Raw genomic sequence first — 13,395 nt, 5'->3', positions numbered from 1 at the left:
AGAGGGTTGGCAAGGTTTTACTAATATTTTGATTTTATTTTTTGGACTTTTTTCTCCCCATCCCAAGCTAATGAAATAAAATTAAACAAACGACTTTTCATAAAATTTCATGTTTATGGTGTGCATGAGATATTATGGTGAATTAGAATTTAAGCCAGGATCAAGCATAGACTAGCAAAGATATAGTGACGAGGATGACCATGGACACATCCTCCCCAATTTTTGAGTGGCCTTGCGCCTAATTTTTTTGTTTATTTCTGTTTTGTTTGTAAACTTTCACAATGAATAAAAAATATATAACTAAAAGTGTGTCCAAGTGATATTGACTGTTTTTGATACTGAAATATCTTTCGTTTCATGATTATATGATAGTCTAATAATTATTAATAATATATTGTAACATATGAGAAGTCTTACGTTGTTGGCGATTAAGTTAGCTAAGTTAATTACGACAAGAATTTACATGATATTCATATTAACTTAGAAGTTACGAACATTAAAGCCACTTATTGAAAACTCAGGATTATATAATCCAGAGACGATGAGTAAAATTAACACGATTCGAGTAAGGCTTTCAAATCAATTTCTCAGGAAAGCCGTGTGAACGAGACACCGCCTGTAGAGCGGAAAACTTAATTTTGAGGCGAACGTTACGTCCATAACTGTCAGTCTGCGTCTTTTTCAGTAGGGAAGGGATACATGGAATTGGGTGTCACTTTTTCTGGGTTGCTTCGCCATTCTGTTAATATGATTCCTTAAAGAGAGTTTTCGGTTGGGAATGTGGCAGACCTCGTCTTGATGTTGAAACAGATCAAACAACACGCAACAGAGGTTGTTAAATATGTAAAAGAATCTTTTCTATTTTATTTTACAAAAGTATTTCAATATATTACAATAAAAAATAATTCATAACAATTTAACTTTTATCGTACATTCTTAGCTAGGGCTGAAGAAGAACGGGTGTCCCTCTTTTGCGGAGTGACAAAAGTTTGCGTACTTACCCCATGCTGGCCGGCCGCAAAAAGAGTGAGTTAAAGTATATATATATATATATATATATATATATATATATATAAATTTATACATACATGTATACACATTTATACATATATACACACACATATATATACACATATACATATATATATATATATATATATATATATATATATATATATATATATATATATATATATATATATAAATGTTACAAGAATAAGTCGCCTCTTCTTGTAAGTGAGTAAATATGAGATAGGATAGCCGAGGATTCGAACCTGCGAAACTAGGATTGGAATTGAGAATTCCGATCATAAGGTAAAATAAACAATATAGAATGTTATTGAAAATGGAATGTAGAATTAACCATTGTTTAGTTCACATAAAATAGTTAGATATCTGTTTATTGAAAAAGGAATGTAATGATGCAATTTTGTGAAATAAAAATAAGGAATTTAAAAACGAACAATGAAAAATATTATACTCATTTGTAAAGTGGGTTAATAAAAAATTAGGTTAGAGAAATCGGCTTCATAGAGACGTGAGTAACAATGCATGCTTAGAGACGGAGGCATGTCAGGCCACGAGTTCGAGATGCACGTGTTTAGTCACGCAATGACGTCATGAATTCTCAATATAGAGATCTTTAGGTAAGTAAGTCAGTGAGTCAGGGGAGAAGAGAGAAGTCAGTGAGTCAGAAACAGAACTGACATCGAACCTTGGAAGTGAAGGGGAGAAGAAAGAAACCATGTAGAGACTTTGAATTCCTTGATGCAAATCCATTGACCGGTCGAATGGAATAAGCGAACATCTTCATAATTTTTTACCTGCATCTTCGTGTTATGTTATTCAACAGAAAGGTATTGTGAATTTATATTATAAGAACTTTGTGAAAATCATCATCTCAAAAATAAGTAAAGGAATATATGTGTCAAGGTTATAGAAACACTCCCACTCTCGGAACTGCCCAACGGTATAAATCTCAATGTCTTTATCAATATATCTATCTATATATATATATATATATATATATATAGATGAGAGGATATAGCCTCTCATCCAAAGTGAAATACATGTCTCTATTAAAATGCCCCTGTCTCAGTATTAAATATACCTATCTCTCACATGAATATAGACACTCTAATATAAACAGTTATTACATAACATACATACACACAACATACATACACACACACTGGCTTCAAAAACAGCCTACAAAAATGGACTCTAATTTATTAAAGTATGATAGGTTATGAAAAGGAAGGGTTGTAAAGAGATAGCTTCGAATTTGGGGATATCAAAACCAAAGCAAAATATGATGAAAGTAAAAATAAAATAGATAAACCCCATAATTTATTATACCATATCTGTTCACACTAAATAACTTATTATAATATTCTGTGGATCTATATTAAAAGAACCTTGTTAAACTTTGTGACATATTTACATTCTATGGAGGTCAGGCGCGAACGAATACCCCATAATTTTATTATACCATATTTCTTCAAACTGAAACATAATTATCAAAGAATACTTACCCAGATAGATATGAAAAGTCTTTATTAAAGTGTGTGCCTATTTCCATTCTATGGATGCCAGGCGCTAATGCCGACCCCACAATTTTATTATACCATCCTTATTTAAGGTAAAACATACTTATCAAAGTATTCTTATGTACATCCTTCTCAAAAACCCTTGTTAACGTTTTTTTTTAATTTTTTATTTCAATACTTTGTGGACCAGGCCCGACAATTATTAATGAACCACCGTTCTGCCAGATCAAACATACCCATTCCTGTGTCTCGATACATCTTCTATCATTATATGTTATCAGTTTTTTGAAATAGTCAACCATACAGGAGCCTATTTGTGACCAGACACACACACACACACACACACGCACACAGTCAGCTTTATATATATATATATATATATATATATATATATATATATATACGATATGCTGTTTTCCCGGAGCATTACATTTAAACAAACAAATATGTAAGTTTTAGGTGGCTGTTAGCAATGTAAAATGTCACCATAGGAAGGGGAATGATGTATGAACAAATACAAATCACCGAACGCCGCATTTAGATTATAATGCTGTCCTGAAGTTGTATCCGCGTGTTAAATTTTTACGGCATTTGTTCAATTTTTGAAAAAGAAAGTCCCGTTCGAAATTACCAAAACATTATACCTTCCTGGTTATACTTAACAGTAAGTCTATATTTACTAATTCATATGTGAAAGAATTTTGAAGGATAAATAGATATACAAAAACATTCATTTGTCTGTTTTTTTTATGACATGACACTTCACAATCCAGGAATTCTACCAACTTTCTATAATAATAGCATACATTCCCCCATATATATATATATATATATATATATATATATATATATATATATATATATATATATATATATATATATATATATATTTAGAGGTGTTTGAATATTTACAAAAAGCTGCCCCTTACTAATGTCCCCATCATCTGAAAACAGACTTCGCCTAAATATGCCCTACAAGCGTGTTCAAATATGCATAATGCTTTGTTAATTAGTGTAGGACTGAATTATCCTTCTAACTCATTCTTTCTCTCTCTCTATCTCTCTATCTTTTTCTCACCCTCTTTATATATATATATATATATATATATATATATATATATATATATATGCACAGTCCTGATCAAAAATTTAAGACCACTTAAAAATCTTTAAAAGGAAAGCGTTTTCAGGATAGATTTTAAACTCTTCCCATTTAAGGTTACTACTACAATCTAAAAGATTATGGAAACAAAAAGGTACATTCCAAAAATTTCATTTAAAAATTTGCATTTTTATTAATTTAGACATTTTCCACATGATACAAATTATAAAACCAAGGGTATAAATTGTTAGATTTATTGTAATTCTAATGTTTTTAGTTCGGTTAGAGATTAGCAATCACTGTGTAAAGGTGTTACCATGCCTAAACCGAAGTTGAGCGCTCTCGAATTCTAGGATTCCATTCTTTGTCACAGCGAGCGATAGCAGCTAAAGTAAATCGCAGTAAAAATGTTATTTGCAACTTTCTAATGAACACTGAGAATTATGGAAAAGCATATTCTTTTGGTAGCTCCCCCCCCCAAAAAAAAAAATTCTCCTGCATTGAGTAAGAGAATCAGACGGGTTGCTATGAATGACAAAGGACTTTCTTTTAATCAAATTAAGGCGATTACAGATGTTGATTGCAGTTGAATAACCATCAGACGATACTTACAACAAAAAGGCATGGTAAATAAAAAGCGTAAACAAATTCCTCGATTGCTTCCACGTCACAAAGTTGACCACTTAAGATGTGGTCATGAATACCAAACCTGGGACGTTGATAAGTGGAAGAAAGTGGTTTCTAATGAGGAAGAATTAAATTTAGATGGTCCTGCGATATTGGCGTGACAAAAACATGCACCTTTAAATTTTTTTCACGCGTCCTAGTAGTGGAGGGCTAGCAGTATCAGAATTTTTGTAGGAATTTTTGACACCCCTAACACGAAACTGCGAATACAATATAAAAATCTCATAATTTCTCTGTTAAAAGTGGGTTATTTATTTTCTTTATGGATTATAGTTCCAAAATACACTATTACAGTTGTTTTAAAAGTAATAGAAATATTTTTATTTTTTTTTAAACAGTAATGAATTTTCCGAACTCAATATTTTTCAATTTTTAAACTTTAAAAATCTATCAAAATTTTTCTATTGATTCTATTTTTACGATATTTTCAGGGTCAATGTGAAATTTAATGTTCTTTCCAATAAACCGAATATAATATTTTAGACAAACGTTTTTTTTTAAATTCACGCCCCCCCCCAAGTGTCACCCATTTTGAAATGTCTATTAAAAAGTAAATAATTAATTTATGTCGGGGAGTTTTATATATCACAAATTGAAGAGAAAAGGTCAATAAATAATATATTCAAATTTAAAACAAAAAAAAATCGCTTTTTTAGAAATTTACTTGTAAAGTCCGAAGTTTAAAACCTTATTTTATAAGAACACATTGTTTTTTTTGTCTTTTTTTTAATGAAACCTTGGTCCTTGCTCCATTAATTGAAAAAATAATGAGGGCTTGAATTACATTTTTCGAGGAGTTATAAGCTTGGAAAGACAGGGGGTCGAATAATTCACGCCTCTCATTTTGAAATGTCTATTAAAAAGTAAATAATTAATTATGTCGGGGAGTTTTATATATCACAAATTGAAGAGAAAAGGTCAATAAATAATATATTCAAATTTAAAACAAAAAAAAAACATCGCTTTTTTAGAAATTTACCTGTAAAGTCCGAAGTTTAAAAACCTTTTTAAAAAAAAAACCACATTGTTTTTTTTTGTTTTTTTTTTAATAAAATATTGGTCCTTGCTCCTTTAATTGAAAAAAAAATTAGGGCTTGAATTACATTTTTCGAGGAGTTATAAGCTTGGAAAGATGGGGTGGAATTATTCACTATTTTCACGAAATTTCTGACACACCTAGCACTGGAGGGCTCGTAATGGGTGCCTTTTTTTACAAAGGGATAATGGAGCTCCAGTTTGGGCAGGCTCGTCAGACAGCAGCTGATTATGTTAGCATGCTACAAAAAGCATCTGTGATGATGGAGGGTCATCGTTTGTGTGTGGATGGATGGGTATTCCAAGAGGATAATGCTGCAACCCATACTGCAAAACGGAACTTGAACTTTCTCAAAGAAAACGGAGCCCATCTCTTGGGACATCCTGCATGCTCCACAGAGTTGAACCCAATTGAAAATGTTTGGGGTTGGATGACAAGAGAGGTTTATCGAAATGGCAAACAATATTCAACAAAAACTGAACTTCGTAAAATTCAACAAAATCTAAACTTCAGAAACTGGAGCAGGATCCCCCGCACCTTAATGGAAACCCTTATTTCTAGCATGTCCCAAATAATTTTTGAATTCATCAAAAGCAATTGAGGTAAAACTCATTATAAAGTTTGATTGTTGAATGTGTTTATACACTTTTCATACACTTTTTGTACAATTTAATAGAATTTTTGTCTCTGGTCTTATAATTTTGATCATGTGTAAAAAGCCTAATTTAATTAAAATGTAAATTTTAAAAATTAAATCTTTGGAATGTAGCTTTTTGTTTCCATAACCTTTTAGATTGTAGTATTGGTAACCTTAAGTCAGAAGAGTTTAAAATCTATCCTAAAAATATGCTTTTTTAAAAAAAGTTTTAGTTGTCTAAAGTTTTTGATCATTAGTGTGTGTATATAAAGGACCTCCAATGGTCTGAAGCCGGTAAATATAAAATTGTTCGACGCCATATTGGCGTTTTTATTTTTTAGTATTTAGAACTCTAACTTTATTAAAGGTGTTTTCTTTTATTAACATAAAATAATAGGCTTCCAGTAAGATTTAAAAAATAATAATTGTTTCATATATTCCGTAATAATTACTTTATAAATACCAAAGAAATCATGAAAATTTGTTGAATTCATGAAAAATATCGTTCATTTTGATTGACACTTATATATATATATATATATATATATATATAATTTTATTACTCTTAATAATTATAAATCTATTATTATATAATTAAACATCTAACGTTGTTCCTCATAGTATCTATATATATATGTATAAAAGTGAATATGTGTATGTGTGTGTAGGTTTGTATAAGTGCCAAAAACTTTCGGACGACAAATATCGAAAAATTTGCCAAAAACATGAATTCCTTCACCCTAACTTGGCTAATTATCTACAATGAGAGGTTGGTTTCTCTTCCTCTTTAGCGTTATGGGTTCGACCCGATCTGCGTACTACAATTGTTTTTCTCTCCACACAAACTTTCTACTGTTGTTTCGTCCCCCCCACACACTTTTTTAACACCCCGTGTTCCTTACTCGACCCAGGCAACGCCGGGGAACCCAGGAATTACAACTTAAAAAAAAAACACCTTCTGATCCCCCGCCCCTGGGGATCCTTACTATACGACCTCGACACACCTCGGTAACGCCGGGTACGCCCGCTAGTTTTATATAAAAAGTCTATATATTAATTTTATGGAAGCATCATACATAGGACACATCTTGACTATATCTACCTCCTACCACTGCCACCGCTGCCGAGTTTTGTAAACACTTTACCAATTTCTGACTTTGATGACTTGCGAAAGCAGTCACCTGTTTGCTATTTGTTATAAGCTCTATCGCCTGAGGTCTCTACTTACTTGTAATTAGCTGACCGAAATGTACTCATGGCTGCGTAGAGTATATATATATATATATATATATATATATATATATATATATATATATATATATATATATATATATATAATTTTACAGAAGTTCAGAAAAAAAATACATTGGTACTGTCTGAGAAACAACATGGCTGACGAGAGCCTTACATCATTTATGTTTTACCATTAACTGGTCCCCTTTATGTTGGGCTTGAAACCGACGGTACCAATGTTTTCTGAACTTCTGTACAATTAAATAAATAAATATTAAGTTCTTATATTGAAAAAGTTTTTCTTTGTAATCGAGCACTTTGTTGAAATTCTTCCCCCCCAAAACAGTAAACAAATATATATATATATATATATATATATATATATATATATATATATATATATATATATATATGCGTGTGTGTGTGTGTGTGTGTGTGTGTGTGTACATTTCGCTATCAAATAACTGTCAATTTTCGGTCTACACACTTGAAAGTTTAAATGTAGATACTTGGACATGGCTCAAATTTTTAATAAGATTTGACACTAAACAATAAATGTCCAGGGGTCAAAATTGGGGTCAAAGTTTTTAAAAAAATACTTCTGCGGTCTCTACGAAATTAATAAACCATTTTTTTTTCTAAACATTTGAAATTTTGCAAGAAGGGTATTCAGAGATAGGGCAAGCTTTTTAATTGGTGTGGGTCGAAAATTTTAGCTGCCAAGGAGTAAAAGTTCAACAGATCTTTACCTTTGTGGTGTCTAGCAAACTACTCAGTTAATTTTGGATCTAAAATTTTAAATTTATACATAACGGGTATTTAGACATGCTGCAAGCATTTTGATCAATTTGGGGGTGAAAATTTGGCTGCCCAAAGGTTAAAGTTAAAAGTGTTGACCTTTGTAGATTCTTCCAAATTCCACAAACAATTTTGAGTCTAAAGACTTGAAATTTTGAATGTAGGTAACTTGGACATGGGCAAAACCTTTGTATTTTGATTTGAGACCAAAATAATAAATGTTAAGGGGTCGAAGTAAAAAGAAAAAATGACCTCTGCGGTCTCTACGAAATTACTCAGACAGATTTTGGTCTGAACCTTTGAAATCTTACATAAAGTATATTCACACGTATGGTAAATTATGAAGAGTACATAGAGCCCGGGAAAAGCCGGACTGAACTACAAGTATATCTATAAAAGTGAAATTGTCTGTCTGTGTTTAAAATAAATTTCTAGTGTTGTTTAAACTAAATATGTAGTGTTTTTTCAAGCAAATTACTCTGTAAATTTTCAAACTACAGACTCGATATTTGATCTGAGGGGTACTGAGATTTGCGAAATTCTTTTTAATTGGTTTTCGGCCAGAAATCTGGCTGTTAAGGAGTCAAAGTTAAACGGTTTGACATTAGAACATTCTACAAAACTCCTCCGCCAATTAAAATTTTAGATGTAGGTCACTTGGACACGGATCAAAATTTTTAATTTGCTTTGAGCCCAAAACAGTAAACGTTAAAGAGTCAAAATTGGGGTCAAAGTTAAAAGAAATTTCCTCTGCGGACTCTACCATATCATTCATTAAATTTTTGGTCTAAACATTTGAAATTTTACATGAAGTGTATTCAGACATACGGCAAGACTTGTAATCGGTTTTGATCGAAAAATTGTGCTGCCAAGGGGTTTTTTTTTACACATTGATCACCACTTATCAAGGCCCGGAAGCCACTCAGGGATAAGGGTTATTGCAAGTACATTACGTTAGTGTGGAGATTTGATGAAGTGTTTACTTAAGGGGGCGGTTCATTAGGAATTTGTTAAAATTGGACTTGAAGACATACAAGTTGTAGTCCGGAGGGAAGCAGGCAGACGGAACAGAGTTCCACAGGCATGCAGTTCTAAGAAAGAAGCTTTGTTCATGGAATCCGCGTTTTGATTTAGGCACAGATATAGAGTGGGGGAAATTTTTCAAAGTGGATTCAGCTAGACGGGTGTTTTTCGTGAAAGATTGGCGAGGGGGGACCAGAGATTGGAGTTCAGACGAGCACCTGCCATGACAATAACGATAAAACAAGGATAGGCTCGCAACGTCTCTTCTGTGCGTGATGAGTTGCAGGGTAGAGAAAAGGGCTTCGCCACTAAACCACGAAGTCTATTTTGTACTCTGTCAAGGCATGATAGGCTGTTTTTAGCAGCTCCTGCCCTGATATGGCAACAGTATTCCATCCTTAGACGTACTTGGCTTTTATATAGATAGAGAATTGCATCAGTAGTGAGATATCTTCTGGGGCGATAGAAGGATCCCACCATCTTTCCAGCGACCTTGGCAACAGACTTGATGTGCGTGTTCCATTTCAGATCAGGAGTAAAAGTCAAACCCAGAAGCTTGTCAAAACACGGGGCCTCACCCAGACGAGAGCCATCCATCACAATTGATGCCAGCTGGGGATCAGAGCGTTGATGATGTAAGGATAGGAGTTTGGTTTTGGATGCATTAAAGGTAACCAGCCACATCTTCCCCCACTGAACCACGCGCTCGAGATCAGAGGAGAGAGAATCAGAGAGAACTTTGTCATTTACAGCCTTTGATGTGTTGCCGTAGATGGTCGTGTCATCAGATGGTCGTGTCATCAGTTAAAAAGAATTGAGCTTTGCAGTCGCTAGCAAATTATTCAGCCAATTTCGACTCTAAACATTTGAACTTTTACATAAAGGATATTCAGACATGTAGCAAGCTGTTTAATACGTTTTGAGGGAAAGACTGTGGTTGTCAAGAAGTCAAAATTGAGAGAGTTAACATTTGCAGACCCTACCAAAGTCCTCCGCAAATATTGGGTCTAAACACCTGAAATTTTAGATGTGGGTTACCTGGACATAGTTCAAAATGTTTAATATATATATATATATATATATATATATATATATATATATATATATATATATATATATATGTGCGTGTGTGTGTCTGTGTGTCTGTGTGTCTGTGTGTGTGCATAGAGTCCGATCAAAATGGGGTTAAGCTGCTAGACTATATATATATATATATATATATATATTGTTGCTAATTTTGATTATTCTTTTTTTAATATATTCTTTTTCGTTTTGATTCATATATATATATATATATATATATATATATATATATATATATATATATATATGTTGTTGTTTGTTTTGATTTTCTAAAAATATATTGTTAAAAATTTGTCAAAATTAACTAGTAAACGCATATTACATTTAAAATTATCGCCCGCAATTAACTTTATGGTATTAATACATTCATCTTCTATTTATTATTTAATACTGTATTATGGCCACCATATTTTTGCCACTTGGTGAACGATCTACGCAATACAAAGCACTACCCCCCATGTTAAGAATGGCAACGTTAAAAAAAAATGAATGCATTAGATAACGAATGTCTTAATATAAGAACTACTTTCTGGCGATAATTTTCAATGTGATATTCGTTTCAAACACTCCCAAAACTCAATTTATAGATGTCATGGTTTTATTCGGTCCACTAGGACATTTTGACGCAGACGGTATATATTGTTGTTTGTTTTAATTTATTTATCGTTTAAAATGAAGTTGTTTGTTTAATACTGCTTATTGCCTTAATTCATATTTTATGTTGTGCAACGTTTGATTGTCTTCTGCTTGAAACATTCCTAATTTTGTATGCATAATTCTTTTTTATTTATATTGAATAAAGTTCAGGGTTACAATTAAACTAAGCATGTTCCCTTTTATTAAATGTATTTTTTTTACAAAGTAGTCACTACTTATCAAGGCCCGAAAGCCACTCGGGGATAAGGGTTATTGCGTGTACAGTAATCAATGGGATAGTATCGTAGTAATCGTTAGTATTGGAGATTTGATAAAGTGTCTTACTTGAGGGGGCGGTTCATCAGGAATTTGTTTATGTTGGACTTGAAGACATCCAAGTTGTAGTAAGGTTAGAAAAAGGGAAACAGATGAGAGTTCTACATGCGTGCAATTCTAAGAAAGAAGCTTTGTTCATGGAATCTACGTTTTGGTTTTGGCACAAATAATGAGTGGGGAAAATTTATCCAAAATGTACAATGGCGGGGCAGCGCTCAGCTTTGTTCGGGCGTAAAATACGAATAAATATGATATTTTAATTTGCTCAAATTTCGTATATTTTATTAATAAGTCGTGATTTCAAAAGTAAAAGAGAAGGAATGGGTGACATCAGCTTGAATCGAAACCGAAAACAAAGTTGTAGCATTTAAATCTGGTGACGTTACCACTGTAACGAGGTGACACGCATATAAAATTAAATATAAATTACGATAAATGTAAAATATGTAGAGCGATTTTTTTCAATTTTGACCTATTTTTGACTCCTTTATAACGATTTTAACCACAAAAGAACCCTAAACGTAACCCTAACACCAACCCTAACCTGAACCTTAACCCTAACCCTAACCCTAACCCTAACCTGAAACCTAACCCTAACCTAAACCCTAACCATAACCCCAACCCTAACCCTAACCACAACCCTAACCCTAACCTGAAACCTAACCCTAACCCTAGCCTAACTCTAACCCTAACCCTAACGCTAACCTGAACTCTAACCCTAACCCTAACCCTAATCCTAACCCTAACTCTAACCCTAACCCTAACTCTAACCCTAACCCTAAACCCAACCCTAACCTGAACCCGAACGGCCTGTAAAAAATCAAATCATTTGAGGTCCCTCCCTAACGTCAATCTGTGATTTTTAGTTTCGGGAGAGATCGAGTTGAAAATATTGAGACAGACAGATAACCTTTTATATATTAGATTACCTGTGTGTGCAGGTGGGTGGACTTTGAGCCGGCGTAAAATACGCTTAATAATGACATTTTAATTTGTTTAAATTTCGTATTTCTATACTCCTAAAAATGTGTCTCTTTTGCGTATTGACATCAATATTAACACACCCTTTTCTCTATTTATTGAAAGAGAAAATACAACCTTGTTATATATGGGTCGTAGAACTGTATTCATCTGCAAAAGATCTAGCTAATTTGCATATTCCTTTAAACATTCATTTTAATTAATTCCCTGTAAGTTTTTCGGTTTTTTTTATGGGATAAGCATCTTTCGTAAACTATTTCGTGTATTCATGCAGATATTCTATATGATTCAAACTTCCGTAATATTTGCGTAAAAAGGTCGTAGTAAACATACACTTCTTTCTATATATATTCATGTATACATATAAATATTTGTTTAAAAAATTTTCCTACCAAACTCCTCTGTCAGTTATTTGTCTACATACATGAACATTTATATAGAGAGTATTCGAACCTACGCGAAACTTTTATATTTGAGATTTAGCCGGAGAAAATCGGTGCAAAAGTGTGAAAATTTAAAAAATGGAATTTGCCTGGTTAAGGTCGAACGACAGCATTATAATTATGCATGCGTAACGTAATAGCTATTGGTTTATGTTTCAATTGTTAGCCTTGAAACAAACATGACTAGATAGCTCAGACATTAACCTCAAAGGAAAAATTTAAATCATAAGCTAAACGTTTTGGTTTCGATTGTCTGTGGTTGCGCACGAGTCATTTTTTTTTAAATTATAAATCATCACTATATCTTTGGTCCAATATAATATTAAAAAATACTAAATTTTCATTAGTCAAAATATCATATTTAAGCGCATTTTAAAACCGGGCAAAACCGGGCGCTCTGCCAGTACATAGTCATCCACATAGTGTACTGTTTCGCTGAATCACAGCACATCAGTGCGGCTAGACAGGAAATTATCAGGTGTGATCGAAACCCGACCGCTGAAACGACAGTAACCGCTTCTCACCATTACACTATTCGGCTGCTACTGTACGGATGGAGAACTAATGATATTTTTACACCGTCCAAATGACTAAGATTGATTTGTTTACACAAAGAGCATCGCTTAATGCGCTAATGGCAATTTGTATATAACTTCCCAATATGCTGAAACCAAGATAGGGAGCAATATATATATATATATATATATATATATATATATATATATATATATATATATATATATATATATATATATATATATATACTAGCAAAAGTACCCGTCGTTGACTGGGTTCAATAACAGCCTACAGAAAATGGGCTCTGATTTATGAAAGTATGATAGGTTATTAAA

This window comes from Euprymna scolopes, chromosome 40 (assembly GCF_053919585.1).
Source record: "Euprymna scolopes isolate OS-2025 chromosome 40, ASM5391958v1, whole genome shotgun sequence".
Classification (NCBI taxonomy): domain Eukaryota; kingdom Metazoa; phylum Mollusca; class Cephalopoda; order Sepiida; family Sepiolidae; genus Euprymna; species Euprymna scolopes.
This window is presented reverse-complemented; position numbering follows the sequence as displayed.